This window comes from Glycine max, chromosome 6 (genome assembly GCF_000004515.6).
Source record: "Glycine max cultivar Williams 82 chromosome 6, Glycine_max_v4.0, whole genome shotgun sequence".
Classification (NCBI taxonomy): domain Eukaryota; kingdom Viridiplantae; phylum Streptophyta; class Magnoliopsida; order Fabales; family Fabaceae; genus Glycine; species Glycine max.
In genome coordinates this window covers 37,177,228-37,195,949 of record NC_038242.2, presented here as the reverse complement: position 1 = coordinate 37,195,949, position 18,722 = coordinate 37,177,228, and positions in this window count along the sequence as shown.

The following is an 18,722-nucleotide window of genomic DNA, read 5'->3' as shown; positions in this document are numbered from 1 at the left end:
GGCCATACATCAGCGACAACGACAGAGTTCTTGTGCGTGCGTAGGAGGAAACTCTTGTAGGATTGAATGTAGAGGAACAAAACTATATCAGGGTCGACATAATCGATTTCTCTAAGCTTGGCGACAATGAGAGGTTTTGAGTCGGAGTGCAAAATCAAGGTGAAAGTCTCGAGGATGAGCCTGGCTTGCTCAATGGAGATTTGAAGTGACTCAAAGATTGTCGCTAAGTCGACTCATTGGTTGGAGGAAGACTTGAGAAGCTTCTACTTCAGTGGAATTAGGGTTTGTGCCAGGTCAAAGAAGATGAGACGCAGGATTGGCAAAAGGCCATGCTTGAAGGATTCGCGCCTTGGGTGAATCATGGTGGTTGGGTCCCTTGCCAATGAAGATGGCATGCACGACAAAGGAGGTCGAGGAGCTAGGAGGGGGAAAAGTCTAGGGGGAAGAGGTGGTAGGTGGCGGAAATGGAAGATGAAAGGACGGAGGAGGAGAATTCTCAATGTTTGATTTATTTATTTATTTACTTTAATTGATTCTAACAATTTTTTACTGTCAGAAAATTTAAATTTGATTTTGAAACAAATACCGACGATTTTTTAAGCTGTCACAAATTGCGCTATCAAATATTTAATGAACACATCATCACTTAACTGACGACAAGAATCTAAAACAAAAATTTTTAAATATTAAGGAGCAGATGCGAAGAAAAAAAATTTCAGGGATCAAATGCAAAATTCAAATATATATTAGGGATCAAAAATATATTTAAACCCATATTTAAATAGTTGAAGAACCATATTTTGAATATTTTAAATTAGATGAGGTACCAAAGTGAATCCTTTGAAATATAAAGGACTATTTTTAATCTTTTAAGTAAGATGAAAGATCAAAATGAACCTTTTAAAAGTTAAAGGACCAAAGAAAACCCACAAGTTAATATAGATGATCAAAATTATCATTTTTCCTTTTTACCAGAAATTATCAAAATTTTATGAGAAATTTCTCTAAAAACATAAATATTTTTCAAAAGCATTCTTTGTTAAACACACACTAACAAGTTTAATTTTTTCTTAATTGATTAATTAATGTATATATTATTTGAGATTCACCATCATACTACTTGAATAAAAAATAATTTTATATGATTTTATGATTTTTCTTGAAGAGTTTATAATTTTTTAAATATAAATTATGCGATTAATTACAATTATAAATTTATAAATGAAAAATGTATATTTATTGAGATGGTATAATGGTTTTTCAGAATAAATACGGAAGTAAACTTTTTATTAATTTTACCCTCTCTTTCAAGATATCTCTTCTCCCTCAACAACTAATGGCCTGTTTGTTGTATTCTTCAATCGGTTCAATGTTTCATCCTAAAGCAGTGGTTTAGACTTTTTTTAGCAAAGAGATAAAAAAAAAGATAAACATTTATGTTTTTAATTGAATAAATTATAGAAAAAATACTAACCTTTAACAATAGTGTGTTTTTGAGCATGTGCTTTAAAAGCACTTTATATGTTTTTTTACAGCAAAACACTTTATATGTTTATTAAAAGATTTTAATATTTTTTTAAAATTTAGACTTAAAAATAATATTGGTATCTTTGTTAGCTAAATTTATAATTTTAGTCTTTCTATTTTAAAATAGAATCATTTGATCTCTCATTTTGTGAAATTTATAATTTTGGTCTAATTTTTAATTTTATCTATATTTTTTTATTTTTACGTTTAATTATTTAAATAATTTTTCATGATACTTTAAAGAAAAATGTTAGGCTTAAATGTCAATTGAACCAAAATAAAAGAAATGAAAGAAATAAATTGTAAACAATATTGGGGATTAAATTAAAATTGTGAATTTTTTAAATAAAAAATTAAATATCTTCCTTTTAAAATAAAGGAACAAAAATTACAAATTTAACAAAATACAAACCAAAATTATATTTAATCCTAAAGAAAACATTTGTTTCAGATCAAACTTGTATTGGCCACCCAAATTTGGACGAGTTCAACGAACTGATGCAAAATTATGACTACACACCATATGCAAGTATTGTTTCTTACACTCTCCGGTATCTAGTGTGGGTGACAAATAGATTTTATTTTTTTTGGTTTTAATGTAACTTCTTATTAACAATATTGTTTCTATCTAATATTATCTCAAAATAACTAAGTTATTAATGGTTAAACAAAACTAAAGTTAAATTTGATAAAATTAGTCGAAAAGTTAGTTTAAAGTTAAAAAAATTAATTGATAACTAAAAATTAACTTATTAAATTATAAATGTTTGATTGAAGTAACTCAAAAATGTAAAATGATATAAATAAGCATATTTATTTGATATTTTTATATAAATTTTAATTTTATTTTATAACTAAAAATATATTTTGAGGTGTTATAGTTTTAGTTTTTTAATTAATTTTAAAGTCTTGTAATTTTTTATTTATAGATAAATTATATTTGTTACATTTATAGTTTCAATTATTCATTTTTCATATTTTTTATTACAATATTAATTTTATACTATATTTTTAAATATTTTTAATCAATTTTAACATAAATTTCAAAAAAGCATACACTTAAAGTATACATTACATTTTTACTATTTTAATTAACGTAATAGGTAAGATAAATCATTTGATATAAAATTATTAAAAAATAATTGACAAATAAAATAAATCTAAAACTTATCATTGTCAATTTTGTGAAATATAATGTTTAAATAATAAATTAAATATTATAAACAGTATAATTTTCTAAATATATATTGTAATGAAAAATATGTAAATAAAATAAATATATTATCTATCAATATCAATATGTCTTCTACAAAAGTCAGTACCAATATCATATCTTCATGTATAATGCTAAAATAACAAAATAAATAGTGTAATCATTAAATTAAACCAGGAAATATGGAAATTTAGTAAATAGGATTATAAGAAAATTTAACAAATATTTTAAGGGTAGAAGAGAATATTTAAAAAAAAACTAAAATTTAGAAGCCAATATCTTAAGAAATATTATTTGAAGAAACATTAAAAAATATTAAAAATTACTAAAAAAAACTTATTTATTAACCAATAAAAAAAATTAACTAGTAAAAAAAACTAAAAAATAATTAGACTTGTCAAATATAATCTAACAAATTACTTCTCAACTGTAAAATTAAGAAAGGTCCCCTGTAACATCAAACAATTCTATTGAAATGTATGGTTGAATGTATTGTACACTAACATCTAGTGATAATATGTACTCTCATTATTCCACTCTCTCATTCACTCTCATTGGATATACTCTCCTCTTATGAAGTAACAAACTATACTCTTTTAAACTGCATTTAATATATCTTCTTGTAACTTTAATATCAATCAAAAAGTTTTTGATAATATCAGAAATCAATTTAAAATATATACCTCATATATTGATGGCTGAGAAACGAGAAGAAAGTTAAATTGAGTATCAGATGGTAATTATTATATGAGGAAGAGGAGTAAGAGAACCTATTTACAAATGGCAGAAACTTATGAAAAGCAACCTGTGTTGTTAAATTCGACTTTTTCCCTACCCAGAAATATATCCAAAACCCTTTCAGAAAAAATAGAAAATCTTTTGGAATACTCATATATTCCAGAAGATGCCCAAATATCTCAGTCCCTAAATCCCTTGTTAAGTCCTTATAACATATTCAAAAGACATCGTTACTCATTAAGATCTATCACAGTTTGATCACCACTAGAAGACTCCATATGAAAGAATATGTCTAGTATTCAAGAATGGACCAGTGCTCGCTGACTGCTACTTCTGAGGAGCAATATGTCAATATTGAAATTCCAGAACAACTTATCAGAGGATGGCAACAATAGGGATACACTCATCTTCACTATGGAGCCATTAGGTTGGTATTATCCTTACATGGCAGAAGAGGATTTCCCATGACTGCCAGAGTCTCCCTTCTAGACTCTAGTTACATCCACTATGAAAATACTGTGATCGGAACTGTACTAACTACTCTTCATGTCGGAAGTGTGGTTCTCACCATCTTTCCAAATTACAACGTCAGTTTGAAAGATCCCACTCTCCCACAAAGGATGAAAGTCCAAATCCAGATCACTAGAGCAGAACAAGTATCTGAAGCTCATTCGGCTACCTTACATCATCAGATTATATATAGATTGCAGAATCATGCTGTCAATCTATCTCTGCCTACTAGCCATGACAGTGGTCTCTTTATCCTGGCTAATAACCAGGAAGAAACTCCATCCATTGTCCAAATCCCCAGAAACATGTCTAGAAAAGAATTATAGGAGCTGATCCCTCTTCATTGGGTGACCGGTTACAAGATGCTCAGAGAGAATACTAAGCCTCTTAGTACTTCTCAGGCCACTTTCAGAAGATCGACAGATGGCTTAGATTAAAACCTCAATTTTTAAAAATGATACATTAAAAATTGAGGGGCTCGTAACTACAACCTTCAGGAAACCAGATGAAGCCAGTTGCAACAACTCTTCAGAGGTTTTTCATTCTTTAATGATAAAACCTAGAATTAAAGAAGACAGCAAAATGCCGATATTTGTCGTCAAAGCAGATGGAGGTGTGATATATTCAAATAAAGTAAATGGACACTTTATCTGGGATATTGCTCCAGCAATGTGTGATTCAGACTGTTCTTGTGATGAACATGATGGAGACATAGATGAAGAGACAGATGATGAGGAGGAGGATAAATGGAAGCTAGATCCAAGGCCTTGCAAACTGCCTCCACCACCGCAAAGAAGAAGCAACCCTGAGAATGGACCATGGACGGGGATAAAGAAGAAATACCCAGAAGACCCTTTTTGGAAAGAAAAAAGGATGGCGGAAATCCTAGGTTGGAGTCATCCATCCCTAAAGATTCCGGCAACACCTATACCTTGCATGATGCTTTCCTCCACATCCTATGATCAAGAGTTTCCATCTCTTGACAAAAAGACAGACCCAGTGACAAAGGTTTCAACCAAGCCCTACATAATTCCAACGGAAGTAGGGCCAGAAGGAAAGCTCAAAAGCCCTAGCCAGGTCGAAGAAGTCTTAAACTGGCAGGCAGATAATGCCAGAGCTCAGAATCATTTCTTGAAAAAGATAGATGAGAAGATTGACAGGATATGTACCCAAGTAAGCACAAATGATGAAAAGCTACAGTACCTGCCTGACAGGATGAAAAAACAATACCATCAACTTTCCAAGGAAATTGCTCGCCTTGAAGAAGAATGGAGAAAGACCGCTTTTGGGGTAGCGTCTAACGCCAAAGAAAGAGAAATAAGGAGGCTTAAAGCTCAAGTCCAGGATTTAGATCGATACATAGAATCAAAGATAATAGAAAAACAAAAGTCTGTCTTAGATCCTTATTCCTTTTTAACCCCTCCCTCTCCTACTTTCTATTCTCCATTCCCAAACCCTCCATATTATTTCTTTTCCAAAGCTAGCCAATCCTGGTCTTTGCCCACAACTTCAGCTTATAAGAAAAAATCAGAACCTCCAAAGAAAGAATCTACAAGACTAAATATCTCTTCCCAAGAGTCAACTGAATCTCCTACAAGAATAGGAGAAACTCAAAAGAATGACCCTCATGACTTTCAAGATTCTCAGGATCCATATTCCCAGTTTTCGATTCAACAAAAGCTAGAGGCCTCAGAAGGATCTGATGAAACTGGAACAGAATCTGAAGAATCTTCTTCAGAAACACAAAAATCTTATTCTGATGAAGAAGAAGAGGATGGACACATGGACATCTCAAACATTTTGATGGCTCGCTCCACAGAAGAACCATTCTATGATTCTCCTGTAGAAGAAGAACCAGTGTTTTCAAAGAGTTCATCCTCCAAGCCAAATGCAGGACCTTGGTTTATCCTTGATGATACTCCCCCAAGAGAATGGAGGAAAAAACTCATCGAGATGGGAGCATGGCTGGATACAAAATTCATGAAGGATGCTGATCCTTACAAAGTAACTGAAGAGTTTTGTTGCCGAATGACAGGAACACTGAAGGAATGGTACCACAATCTAGGAGTTGTACATCAAAATCAGTTTCTTGAATTAGGATCTACAACAGCGGTTCTAGGAACTCTCCATCAAGAATTCATTGGAGAAGGGAAGATCATTGAAAGAAAGATAAGGCAAGAATTCTTTGAGATGAGGTGTTGTTCTTTAAAAATAAAAGATTTAGACAGACGCTTCCAAAGAATGAACCAAAGATTTTATCTCCTCGATGGTCTCAATGATCCAAGCCTGAAGAATACATATGTGGCATCGTTACCAGAAGAGATACAACCAGAATTAAACAAGATGGTAGCAGCCGCCCAAATGGATTTTTCTACCATGTCTATGGGGAAAATCAATCAATTCACTCTGGAGGTCGTTGACAAGTTATGCAGACAACACCAGTATTTCTCAGACATCATGAACAGAAAAGTCAAGTATAGCAGAGCATGTAAAAAACCTTACTTGGAAATCAAATGCAAAGAGAAAACATGTCATTGTTCACCGAAGAAAAAGAAAGCCTTACAAACTCACACAAAGGAGAAAAGAAGGCCATTAAAGTTTTTCAGGAGAAGCCAAAGGAGAGGAAAATCCAGGGGACAAAGATGTTTCATTTGCCACCAGACGATACATTTTGCAAAAAATTGTCCTAAGAAGTCACAAAAAGCCATCAGACTAATCTCTCATCTTCAAATTGGTGAGTACGATGATGTAGAATCTTTGTACTCTGAACAGAGTGAGGCCAGATGATGAGACTGAATTTGCCCTAAACCAGACAGACTCTTCTGATGAAGAATCCCCAGCACTTCCAATCCCCATCTTCTCCATACAAGAAGAACAATCTATCAGGCCTGCGATTCCTCAACCATGTGTTGAAATTCAGGTGTTGGCAAAAAAGTTTGAAAAACCAATTAAGGTTATTGCCTTTATAGATACTGGAGCTCAGAGGACGATGATGGATCCAGATATTCTTCCACAAAAATACTGGAAGAATGAAGTAGCCTATTTTTTAGTTGCTGATGGAAAAGTTTTTTAGAACTAACATGGTAACACATGCTCCTATAATGGCCTTCTTTTCTCCTTTGTGTGAGTTTGTAAGGCTTTCTTTTTCTTCGGTGAACAATGACATGTTTTCTCTTTGCATTTGATTTCCAAGTAAGGTTTTTTACATGCTCTGCTATACTTGGCTTTTCTGTTCATGATGTCTGAGAAATACTGGTGTTGTCTGCATAACTTGTCAACGACCTCCAGAGTGAATTGATGGATTTGCCCCGTAGACATGGTAGAAAAATCTATTTGGGCGGTTGCTACCATCTTGTTTAATTCTGGTTGTATCTCTTCTAGTAACGATGCCACATATGTATTCTTCAGGCTTGGATCGTTGAGACCATCGAGGAGATAAAATCTCAGGTTCATTCTTTGGAAGTGTCTGTCTAAATCCATTTGGACCTTGTGGCCTCAATAATCTTAAGAGGGATAGGCTTAGAATGTAGAAGAAGCAACAACAATCAATTTAACAATGTTCTTTTGGAATCTCTCTCATTGTCTTTTGAGAGGATAAGACGTTTTGCACCAAAAAAACTCTCTCTTCAATTTCATCCCAAGTCACACATATATATAGGCCTTTGATGGCCATTCAAAATCCAAATGATAAGATGTGACTGTTGGCGATATTCCTTGAAAATCCTCTCTGGTAATCGATTACAGAATTAGTGTAATCGATTACACAGTTATTTTTCTTGAACAGTTGTGACCCTTCATTTAAAATTTGAATTCCCAAAGTTCAAAGTCTCTGGTAATCGATTACATATGATGTGTAATTGATTACACACTTTCAAACCATTGGTAATCGATTACATGTGCCTTGAATGACTTGAAACCTTTCCTTGTGAGGAAAGGCTTGATCTTGAAGAAATCTTGAATCAAGGCTTTGTTTGTTGAAACAATCTTGTATTAATCTTGAAGCAAAATGAGCCTTGTTTGATTCTTCTTTTGACATAATCAAAATCATGTATAGATACATTCACATTTTCCCCCTTTTTGATGATGACAAACATGTGATTTCTTCTCAACACCATCAAAGCTTGCATGATTTACATTCTCCCCCTTTCTCAAGCAAATTCTTAATTCTTCTTGACATCATCAAAATCTTCATGATTTACATTCTCCCCCTTTTTGATGATGACAACCACCTGTAGGTTAGGAGCAACAACAAAGAAAAAATATCTATTTGCATATAGTTTACTCCCCCTTGGTTTTGCAATGATTGCTTATATGAGACAGTTGAAGATTTCATATTTTTCATATGTAAACAAATTGTCTCATAAAAAATAGATAATTTTTTTACTATTTTATCTTTTATCTTTCTCTCCCCTTTTGTCAACATCAAAAGCAAATCATGAATAGAGAGGAGAAAGATGTTACCACTTGTTGCAATGTATGAGAATCAAGTGATACCAAACGGCATTAAAACAATCATTCAATATTAATTGTATACCACTTGTTGCAATGTATGAGAATCAAGTGATACCAAAAGGCATTAAAACAATCATTCAATATTAATCAAGCAAAAACAAGTACAATAACACATCAATCAAACACAATCAAATACAATCAATCATCAAATATTTCAAATCAAATTTAATCACAACCATCAAGAACAGTCTAAACTCAAGTAGAAAACAAGTATCAAAAGTAATCAATCAAAGACAAGTGACTTGTTGGTATCATTTGATATTACTTGTTGGGGTTGTTGATCAAGTGGCCTTTGTTTGTTGTCTCCATATATCACATATTCAGTTTTCTTGGGGAGAAATGTGGCCTTCGTTTGTTGTCTCCATAAATCACATATTCATTTATCTTGGAGAGAAATATGAATAAACTTTTATGCATGCCATGTGTTTGGAGAAATTGCTATCAATGTATCGACTTTGCTCTTCTCCATTTTCATATTCTTTCATCATGATATCCAGACTTATGATTTTCTTCTCTGAATCACTTGAATAATTTATGACATTATCTTCCCAAGTGATATATCCTTTCTTTTATTTCTTCTCTTTGAAATTCATCTTGTCGGATTTTTCCATTCTTCTTTTAAACACAGGATAATTGAATCTCATGTGCCCAAGTTGATCGCACTCAGCATTTTGGGGCTAAAGAGGAACCTTCTTCTTTCTTATTTCATCATCATCATCTTTCTTCTCTAGTTTTTTTTTATGTAGTTGCATTTCTCTCTACCATTGTAGGAATAAATGAATCAAATTCAATGGCTTCCCATATCTTTAGATCTATGGCTTCTATAAAGATTTGCATTCGGGTTTTCCAATAATGATAACCCTCACCATTGAACATAAGAGCCTATTGATAGAATTTCCCTCAAGAAATGGAAATTTGGATGAGGCCATATCTATTCTTGAAGCTTTTAAACTTTATACAAGAATCCTGCTCTGATACCACCTGTTGGACCTTGTGGCCTCAATAATCTTAAGAGGGATAGGCTTAGAATGCAGAAGAAGCAACAACAATCAATTTAACAACGTTCTTTTGGAATCTCTCTCATTGTCTTTTGAGAGGATAAGACATTTTGGACCAAAAAAACTCTCTCTTCAATTTCGTCCCAAGTCACACATATATATAGGCCTTTGATGGCCATTCAAAATCCAAATGATAAGATGTGACTGTTGGCGATATTCCTTGAAAATCCTCTCTGGTAATCGATTATAGAATTAGTGTAATCGATTACACAGTTATTTTTCTTGAATAGTTGTGACCCTTCATTTAAAATTTGAATTCCCAACGTTCAGAGTCTCTGGTAATCGATTACATATGATGTGCAATCGATTACACACTTTCAAACCATTGGTAATCGATTACATGTGCCTTGAATGACATGAAACCTTTCATTGTGAGGCAAGGCTTGATCTTGAAGAAATCTTGAATCAAGGCTTTGTTTGTTGAAACAATCTTGTATTAATCTTGAAGCAAAATGAGTCTTGTTTGATTCTTCTTTTGACATCATCAAAATCATGTATACATACATTCACATTCTCCCCCTTTTTGATGATGACAAACATGTGATTTCTTCTCAACACCATCAAAGCTTGCATGATTTACATTCTCCCCCTTTCTCAAGCAAATTCTTAATTCTTCTTGACATCATCAAAATCTTCATGATTTACATTCTCCCCCTTTTTGATGATGACAACCACCTGTAGGTTAGGAGCAACAACAAAGAAAAAATATCTATTTGCATATAGTTTACTCCCCCTTGGTTTTGCAATGATTGCTTATATGAGACAGTTGAAGATTTCATATTTTTCATATGTAAACAATTTCTCATAAACAATAGATCATTTTTCTTACTATTTTATCTTTTATCTTTCTCTCCCCCTTTGTCAACATCAAAAACAAATCATGAATAGAGAGGAGAAAGATGTTACCACTTGTTGCAATGTATGAGAATCAAGTGATACCAAAAGGCATTAAAACAATCATTCAATAATAATGAAGCAAAAACAAGTACAATAACACATCAATCAAACACAATCAAATACAATCAATCATCAAATATTTCAAATCAAATTTAATCACAATCATCAAGAACAGTCTAAACTCAAGTAGAAAACAAGCATCAAAAGTAATCAATCAAAGACAAGTGACCTGTTGGTATCCTTTGATATTACTTGTTGGGGTTGTTGATCAAGTGGCCTTTGTTTGTTGTCTCCATATATCACATATTCAGTTTTCTTGGGGAGAAATGTGGCCTTCGTTTGCTGTCTCCATAAATCACATATTCATTTATCTTGGAGAGAAATATGAATAAACTTTGATGCATGCGATGTGTTAGGAGAAACTGCTATCAATGTATCGACTTTGTTCTTCTCCATTTTCATAGTCTTTCATCATGATATCCAGACTTATGATTTTCTTCTCTGAATCACTTGAATAATTTATGACATTATCTTCCCAAGTGATATATCCTTTCTTTTCTTTCTTCTCTTTGAAATTCATCTTGTCAGATTTTTCCATTCTTCTTTTAAACACAGGACAATTGAATCTCATGTGCCCAAGTTGATCGCACTCAGCATTTTGGGCCAAAGAGGAACCTTCTTCTTTCTTATTTCATCATCATCATCTTTCTTCTCTAGTTTTTTTTTATGTAGTTGCATTTCTCTCTATCATTGTAGGAATAAATGAATCAAATTCAATGGCTTCCCATATCTTTAGATCTATGGCTTCTATAAAGATATGCATTCGGGTTTTCCAATAATGATAACCCTCACCATTAAACATAAGAGCCTATTGATAGAATTTCCCTCAGGAAATGGAAATTTGGATGAGGCCATATCTATTCTTGAAGCTTTTAAACTTCATACAAGAATCCTGCTCTGATACCACTTGTTGGACCTTGTGGCCTCAATAATCTTAAGAGGGATAGGCTTAGAATGCAGAAGAAGCAACAACAATCAATTTAACAATGTTCTTTTGGAATCTCTCTCGTTGTCTGTTGAGAGGATAAGACATTTTGGACCAAAAACACTCTCTCTTCAATTTTGTCCCAAGTCACACATATATATAGGCCTTTGATGGCCATTCAAAATCCAAATGATAAGATGTGATTGTTGGCGATATTCCTTGAAAATCCTCTCTGGTAATCGATTACAGAATTAGTGTAATCGATTACACAGTTGTTTTTCTTGAACAGTTGTGACCCTTCATTTAAAATTTGAATTCCCAACGTTCAGAGTCTCTGGTAATCGATTACATATGATGTGTAATCGATTACACACTTTCAAACCATTGGTAATCGATTACATGTGCCTTGAATGACTTGAAACCTTTCATTGTGAGGCAAGGCTTGATCTTGAAGAAATCTTGAATCAAGGCTTTGTTTGTTGAAACAATCTTGTATTAATCTTGAAGCAAAATGAGCCTTGTTTGATTCTTCTTTTGACATCATCAAAATCATGCATACAAACATTCACAAATCTTTTATTTTTAAAGAACAACACCTCATCTCAAAGAATTCTTGCCTTATCTTTCTTTCAATGATCTTCCCTTCTCCAATGAATTCTTGATGGAGAGTTCCTAGAACCGCTGCAGTAGATCCTAGATTGTGGTACCATTCCTTCAGTGTTCCTGTCATTCGGCAACAAAGCTCTTCAATTACTTTGTAAGGATCAACATCCTTCATGAATTTTGTATCCAACCATGCTCCCATCTCGATGAGTTTTTTCCTCCATTCTCTTGGGGGAGTATCATCAAGGATAAACCAAGGTCCTGCATTTGGCTTGGAGGATGAACTCTTTGAAAACACTGGTTCTTCTTCTACAGGAGAATCATAGAATGGTTCTTCTGTGGAGCGAGCCATCAAAATGTTTGAGATGTCCATGTGTCCAACCTCTTCTTCTTCATCAGAATAAGATTTTTGTGTTTTTGAAGAAGATTCTTCAGATTCTGTTCCAGTTTCATCAGATCCTTCTGAGGCCTTTAGCTTTTGTTGAATCGAAAACTGGGAATATGGATCCTGAGAATCTTGAAAGTCATGAGGGTCATTCTTTTGAGTTTCTCCTATTCTTGTAGGAGATTCAGTTGACTCTTGGGAAGAGATATTTAGTCTTGTAGATTCTTTCTTTGGAGGTTCTGATTTTTTCTTATAAGCTGAAGTTGTGGGCAAAGACCAAGATTGGCTAGCTTTGGAAAAGAAATAATCTGGAGGGTTTAGGAATGGAGAATAGAAAGTAGGAGAAGGAGGGGTTAAAAAGGAATAAGGATCTAAGACAGACTTTTGTTTTTCTATCATCTTTGATTCTATGTATCGATCTAGATCCTGGACTTGAGCTTTAAGCCTCCTTATTTCTCTTTCTTTGGCGTTAGACGCTGCCCCAAAAGCGGTTTTTCTCTATTCTTCTTCAAGGCGAGCAATTTCCTTGGAAAGTTGATGGTATTGCTTTTTCATCCTGTCAGGCAGGTACTGTAGCTTTTCATCATTTGTGCTTACTTGGGTATGTTAGACAAGTGGCCTCAGATATCTTAAGAAGGGGGGGGGGGTTGAATTAAGATATTCCAAACTGTTTCCCCTAATTAAAAATCTATTTCACTTTTTACTCAAGTTATGAATTCCCTTAATGACAATCTTCTTAAATATTAATTCAAATGAAGCAACTTGAATATGAATATAAAGCAATAATAAATAAAGGAGATTAAGGGAAGAGAAAATGCAAACTCAGTTTTATACTGGTTCGGCCACACCCTTGTGCCTACGTCCAGTCCCCAAGCAACCCGCTTGAGAGTTCCACTATCTTGTAAATTCCTTTTACAAGTTCTAAACACACAAGGACAATCCTTCCTTTGTGTTTAGAGATCCTTTACAACAAGAGACTCACAGTCTCTTAATCCCTTAGAGAATGAGAAGAAGAAGAGGAACAAATCTCTCTAGAAAGAGATGGATTTTACAGATTGAGCACTCAAATAATTCCTTAATGAATTGCAATTGAATTGGCCAAGGAATTCTTAAGAGGATAAAATGAATTTGCTCTTTGAGAGGATAAACACTTTGTTGTTTTGAAAATCTCTCAGCAATTTCGTGTTTAAGTCACATATATATAGACCATTGGTGGTCATGAATAAAGCCTTTGAAAAGTTGTGACTCTTGAAATTATTTTTCTGAAAATCCTGTCTGGTAATCGATTACAGTAATTGTGTAATCGATTACAGCTTTTAAAATTTGAATTAAAACGTTTACTAACTACTGGTAATCGATTACCAAAATTGTGTAATCGATTACACAGTCTAAAATTTCGAATTCAAATTTTTGTAGCTGTTATAAAACGTATTTGGCCACTGGTAATCGATTACATCCTCTGGTAATCGATTACCAGAGAGTAAAACCTTTGAGAAACACTTTTTAATTTAAATCACTTGGCCAAACCTTTGCTAATTCAATTAGGAATTCCCTTCCTAATATTCTAGTGATCATCTTGATGTTGTGACTTGTAATCTTGAAGTATTGTCTTGAATTTAATCTTGAAAAGCTCATTTGCATCAATTGCAACACATCATCATGTTCATCATCCAAACATCAAAGGCAATTGCATCTACAATCTCCCCCTTTTTGATGATGACAATACAATACCTGAAATCAAGATTCAAGCAAGCAACAAACAATTGTATATATAGATAAAGCGTTTACTCCCCCTATATTTCGGAATTCATGATCACTTGATTTCTAAGTTTGTTTGTTAAGCTTTTTCTTAAGCTTTTTCTACAACCTTTTCTCCCCCTTTGGCAACATCAAAAAGCCAAAGAACTCGGGAATCAACACAGATATAACAATGGAGTAGAACGATATAAATATCAGAGTATAAAACACAATAATCCAAACTCTCAAACAAGAAATAATCAAACCAGAATCCAAATAACTGAAAATGTCAACAACCACAAAATATCCAAGACTGAAATTTAAAAACCACAAGATAAATAAGCAAAGTACTTAGCATAATAATGTAAATTCTAAGAAACTAAAAGCCAAAATACACGGCTTATAAAAGATAAATAATCAGAAACTAAAATCTAAGAAGACGGAGGTGGTGGTGGAAGATCGAAACTCTGACGAATGTATCTGACATCCTCTTCAAGTTGTGTAAGACGAATGTCCATACCGGCAAAGCGTGAATCCAACGAGTCGAAGCGGTCACGAACATAAGAACGAAGACCCCGTAATTCGGAGAGGACTTCATTCATGAGTGCAGAATCTTCACATTGAGGAGGAGGTGAAGGAGTACGTTCATCTTGAGGAGGGAGTGCATCCTTCTTCAGCCATTGTCCATTCCGATCTTTACGATACCCAAAGGAGGTCACTGCACCAGCACCAATTGCAAAGGAACGCTTGACTTGAACAAAGGGTTCATCATCAAGCGGAATTTGAAAATGACGCAAAAACAGAGTAATCAAATGTGGATAAGGAAGAGGTGCATTGGCCCGTAATGCCTTATGCATTCGGTACTGAACCAAATGGGCCCAGTCGATCTGACGACCGGTTAGAAAAGCCCACATAAGAATCAAATCCTCCTCAGAGGCTTGTGCTAAATTTGAAGACCGATGAAGCAAAATTCTAACAATGATATAATGCATGATGCGATTATCAAAAGTTAATGACCCAGCCAACAATCTACCGGTCATTTCAGCTTGATCATTGCAGACCATGCGACGAGCATCATGACTCGAATAATCGAATTTCCAGTCATCAACAATGGTGCCCTCAAAAGGTGCACCTTGACTGGGTAAATGAGTCAAAGAAAAGAAAAGTGACTGATCAATGATCATAGAAGTACCATGCACCTCAGACATAATAATACCATCCTGAATTTTTAAATTGCAGTAGAAGACCTTTACAAGTTCAGGATAATATGGCAATTTTAATGACATGAAATCAACAAGACCAGAATTTTGAAACACTTGATAGCAATCAAACGTTTCATCATTAAAGAACTCTACGTCTAGGTACTTAGGGTCTAAGATTATTCTAGAAGAAAACTGAGAAAGGTACCGTAGACGTTGATCATCGGATGAAAACAGTGTTGATGATCTTGGAGATGACAAAGAAGGAGGAATAGGTGCTGTGGGTGCTCCGGATGGGCCGTGACGGCGATGGGCAGCAGCGGTAGCGGTGGAGGATGATCCCTTTCTCTTCTTTGATGGCTCTGCCATTTGATGAAGTTTTTCTGGATTTTGATCGGTTGAAGTGAAAGAGGAGTGAAAAAGAGGAAGATTGGGCTTTACGGGACGTGATTTGGTGAAGAATTGAGTGAGAATCGAAGGTTTGAAGTTCTAGGTATGGAGGAAAACGTGGAGGAAGCTTTGGCTGCGCAGCAGCTCTGATTTCGTGAGTATTTATAGAAGATGACGCATTGTAATCGATTACAGGTATTGGTAATCGATTACAGGCCCAATAAGCCTTCTGGTAATCGATTACAGGATGTTGTAATCGATTACAGGCTGCCTGTTCATGTGTAATCAATTACACTGGATGGTAATCGATTACCAGAGCCTATCCTAGGCTAGTTTCTAAGAGAATATCTATATTTATGCTCAAATACATCCTATATGACTAATTTTCACTACTAATACACTAAATTCAATCATTCAATTACTATATACACAAGAAATCATAAATTCTATCATAAAAACAAGAATTCAAACAAGATCAAACAAAATAATCTACAATCAAAAGGTGAAAGTAAATCAACCAATCAATCAACCAATCAATCCCTATTTTTCTAAATCTCTTACATCTAAGAGACCTAATTCTCTTCTAATAGAGAAGAACACTTCCTTGGGGAGAGGTTTAGTGAAAATATCAGCAAGTTGATTCTTAGTATCAACAAATTCTAATACACAATCTCCCTTTAAGACATGATCTCTAAGAAAGTGGTGTCTAATCTCTATATGTTTAGTTCTTGAATGTTGAACTGGGTTTATGGATAGATTTATGGCACTAGTATTATCACACTTAATAGGTATGCGATCAAGAATGATGCCATAGTCAGATAATTGTTGCTTCATCCATAAAATCTGTGCACAACAACTACTGGCAGAGATATATTCCGCTTCAGCAGTAGATAAAGCAACACTGTTTTGTTTCTTACTATGCCATGAGACAAGAGCCGATCCAATAAATTGACAAGTTCCACTTGTACTTTTTCTATCAGTTTTAGATCCGGCAAAATCAGAATCAGAATATCCTATTAAGTTACATGTTGAATTCTTAGGATACCATAATCCTAAATTGATTGTTCCTAATAGATATCTCATTATTCTCTTTACTGCACTTAAATGTGATTGTTTGGGGTTGGATTGAAACCTAGCACACATGCATACACTAAACATAATATCAGGTCTACTAGCAGATAAATAAAGAAGAGATCCGATCATACCTCGATATTGTTTTATGTCTATAGACTGACCAGATTCATCTTTATCTAAGTAACAATTAGTGCTCATCGGTGTAGACATGTGTTTTGCACTATCCATCCCAAATCTTTTGATCAATTCCTTGCAGTATTTGGATTGATTGATGAATATACCTTCTTGAGTTTGCTTGATTTGTAATCCCAGAAAGTACTTTAGTTCTCCCATCATTGACATTTCAAATTCACTTTGCATATCAAGGGAAAACTCCTTGCACAATGAATCATTAGTGGATCCAAAAATTATATCATCAACATATATTTGAACCAACAAAATATCATTATGCTTTCTCTTTATGAATAATGTGGTATCCACTTTACCTCTGGAGAATTCTTTTTCTAGAAGAAAATTACTTAATCGTTCATACCATGCCCTGGGGTCTTGTTTCAAACCATAAAGAGCCTTTTGTAATTTATAAACATGGTTTGGTTTATCAGAAATTTCAAAACCAGGGGGTTGTTCAACATATACCTCTTCTTGAATTAAGCCATTTAGAAAGGCACTCTTAACATCCATTTGATAAAGTTTAAAATTCATTATGGATGCATATGCCAATAGCATTCTAATGGCTTCTAATCTTGCAACAGGAGCATATGTTTCTTCATAGTCTATTCCTTCTTCTTGATTGTACCCTTTTGCTACTAACCTGGCTTTATTTCTAATAATTATACCATGTTCATCTAATTTATTTCTAAAAACCCATTTTGTTCCTATGATAGGATAATTTTCAGGTTTTTCTACTAATTTCCACACATTATTTCTTTCAAATTGGTTTAATTCTTCTTGCATGGCAATGATCCAATTATCATCTATTATGGCTTCTTTTATATTTTTAGGTTCAATCATGGATACAAAAGCCATATTATTGCATAAATCTTTCAGAGAGTGTCTAGTTGTTACCCCTTTTGAGATATCACCAATAATGTTGTCGAGGGGATGATCTCTTGAAGTTTTCCATTCTCTTGGGAGTGCATCATTGGATTTGCCTTCTTCTGGAGGATCTTCATTGTTTCCTTTGTCATTTCCTTTGGAATCTTGTTCATGAATGTTCATATGTTCTAAAGAATCTGCAATGTCATCTAGCATATTCTTTGTTGACAATATAGCATTAGATTCATCAAAGGTAACATGAATGGATTCCTCTATATTCATAGTTTTCTTATTATATATTCTATATGCTTTGCTTTGTAAAGAATATCCAAGAAAAATGCCTTCATCAGATTTTGCATCGAATTTTCCTAGATTATCTTTACCATTATTAAGTACAAAGCACTTGCAACCAAAAACATGCAGATGAGAAATATTAGGTTTTCTACCATTAAATAACTCATATGGGGTTTTCTTTAAAATAGGTCTTATCAAGGCTCTATTCATGATGTAACATGCAGTATTGACAGCTTCAGCCCAAAAATACTTTGGAAGAGAAGTATCATTTAATAAAGTTCTTGCAATTTCTTCCAATGACCTATTTTTCCTCTCAACAACTCCATTTTGTTGAGGGGTTCTTGGTGCAGAAAAATTATGTTCAATACCATGTTCATCACAAAATAATTCAAAATCTTTATTTTCAAATTCACCCCCATGATCACTTCTAATGGATGCAATCTTGAGATTTTTCTTGTTTTGTATGACTTTAGCAAGTTTCCTAAATGCTTGGAATGAATCACTTTTATGTGTAATAAATAATGTCCAAGTATATCTAGAGAAATCATCAACTATAACTAAAGCA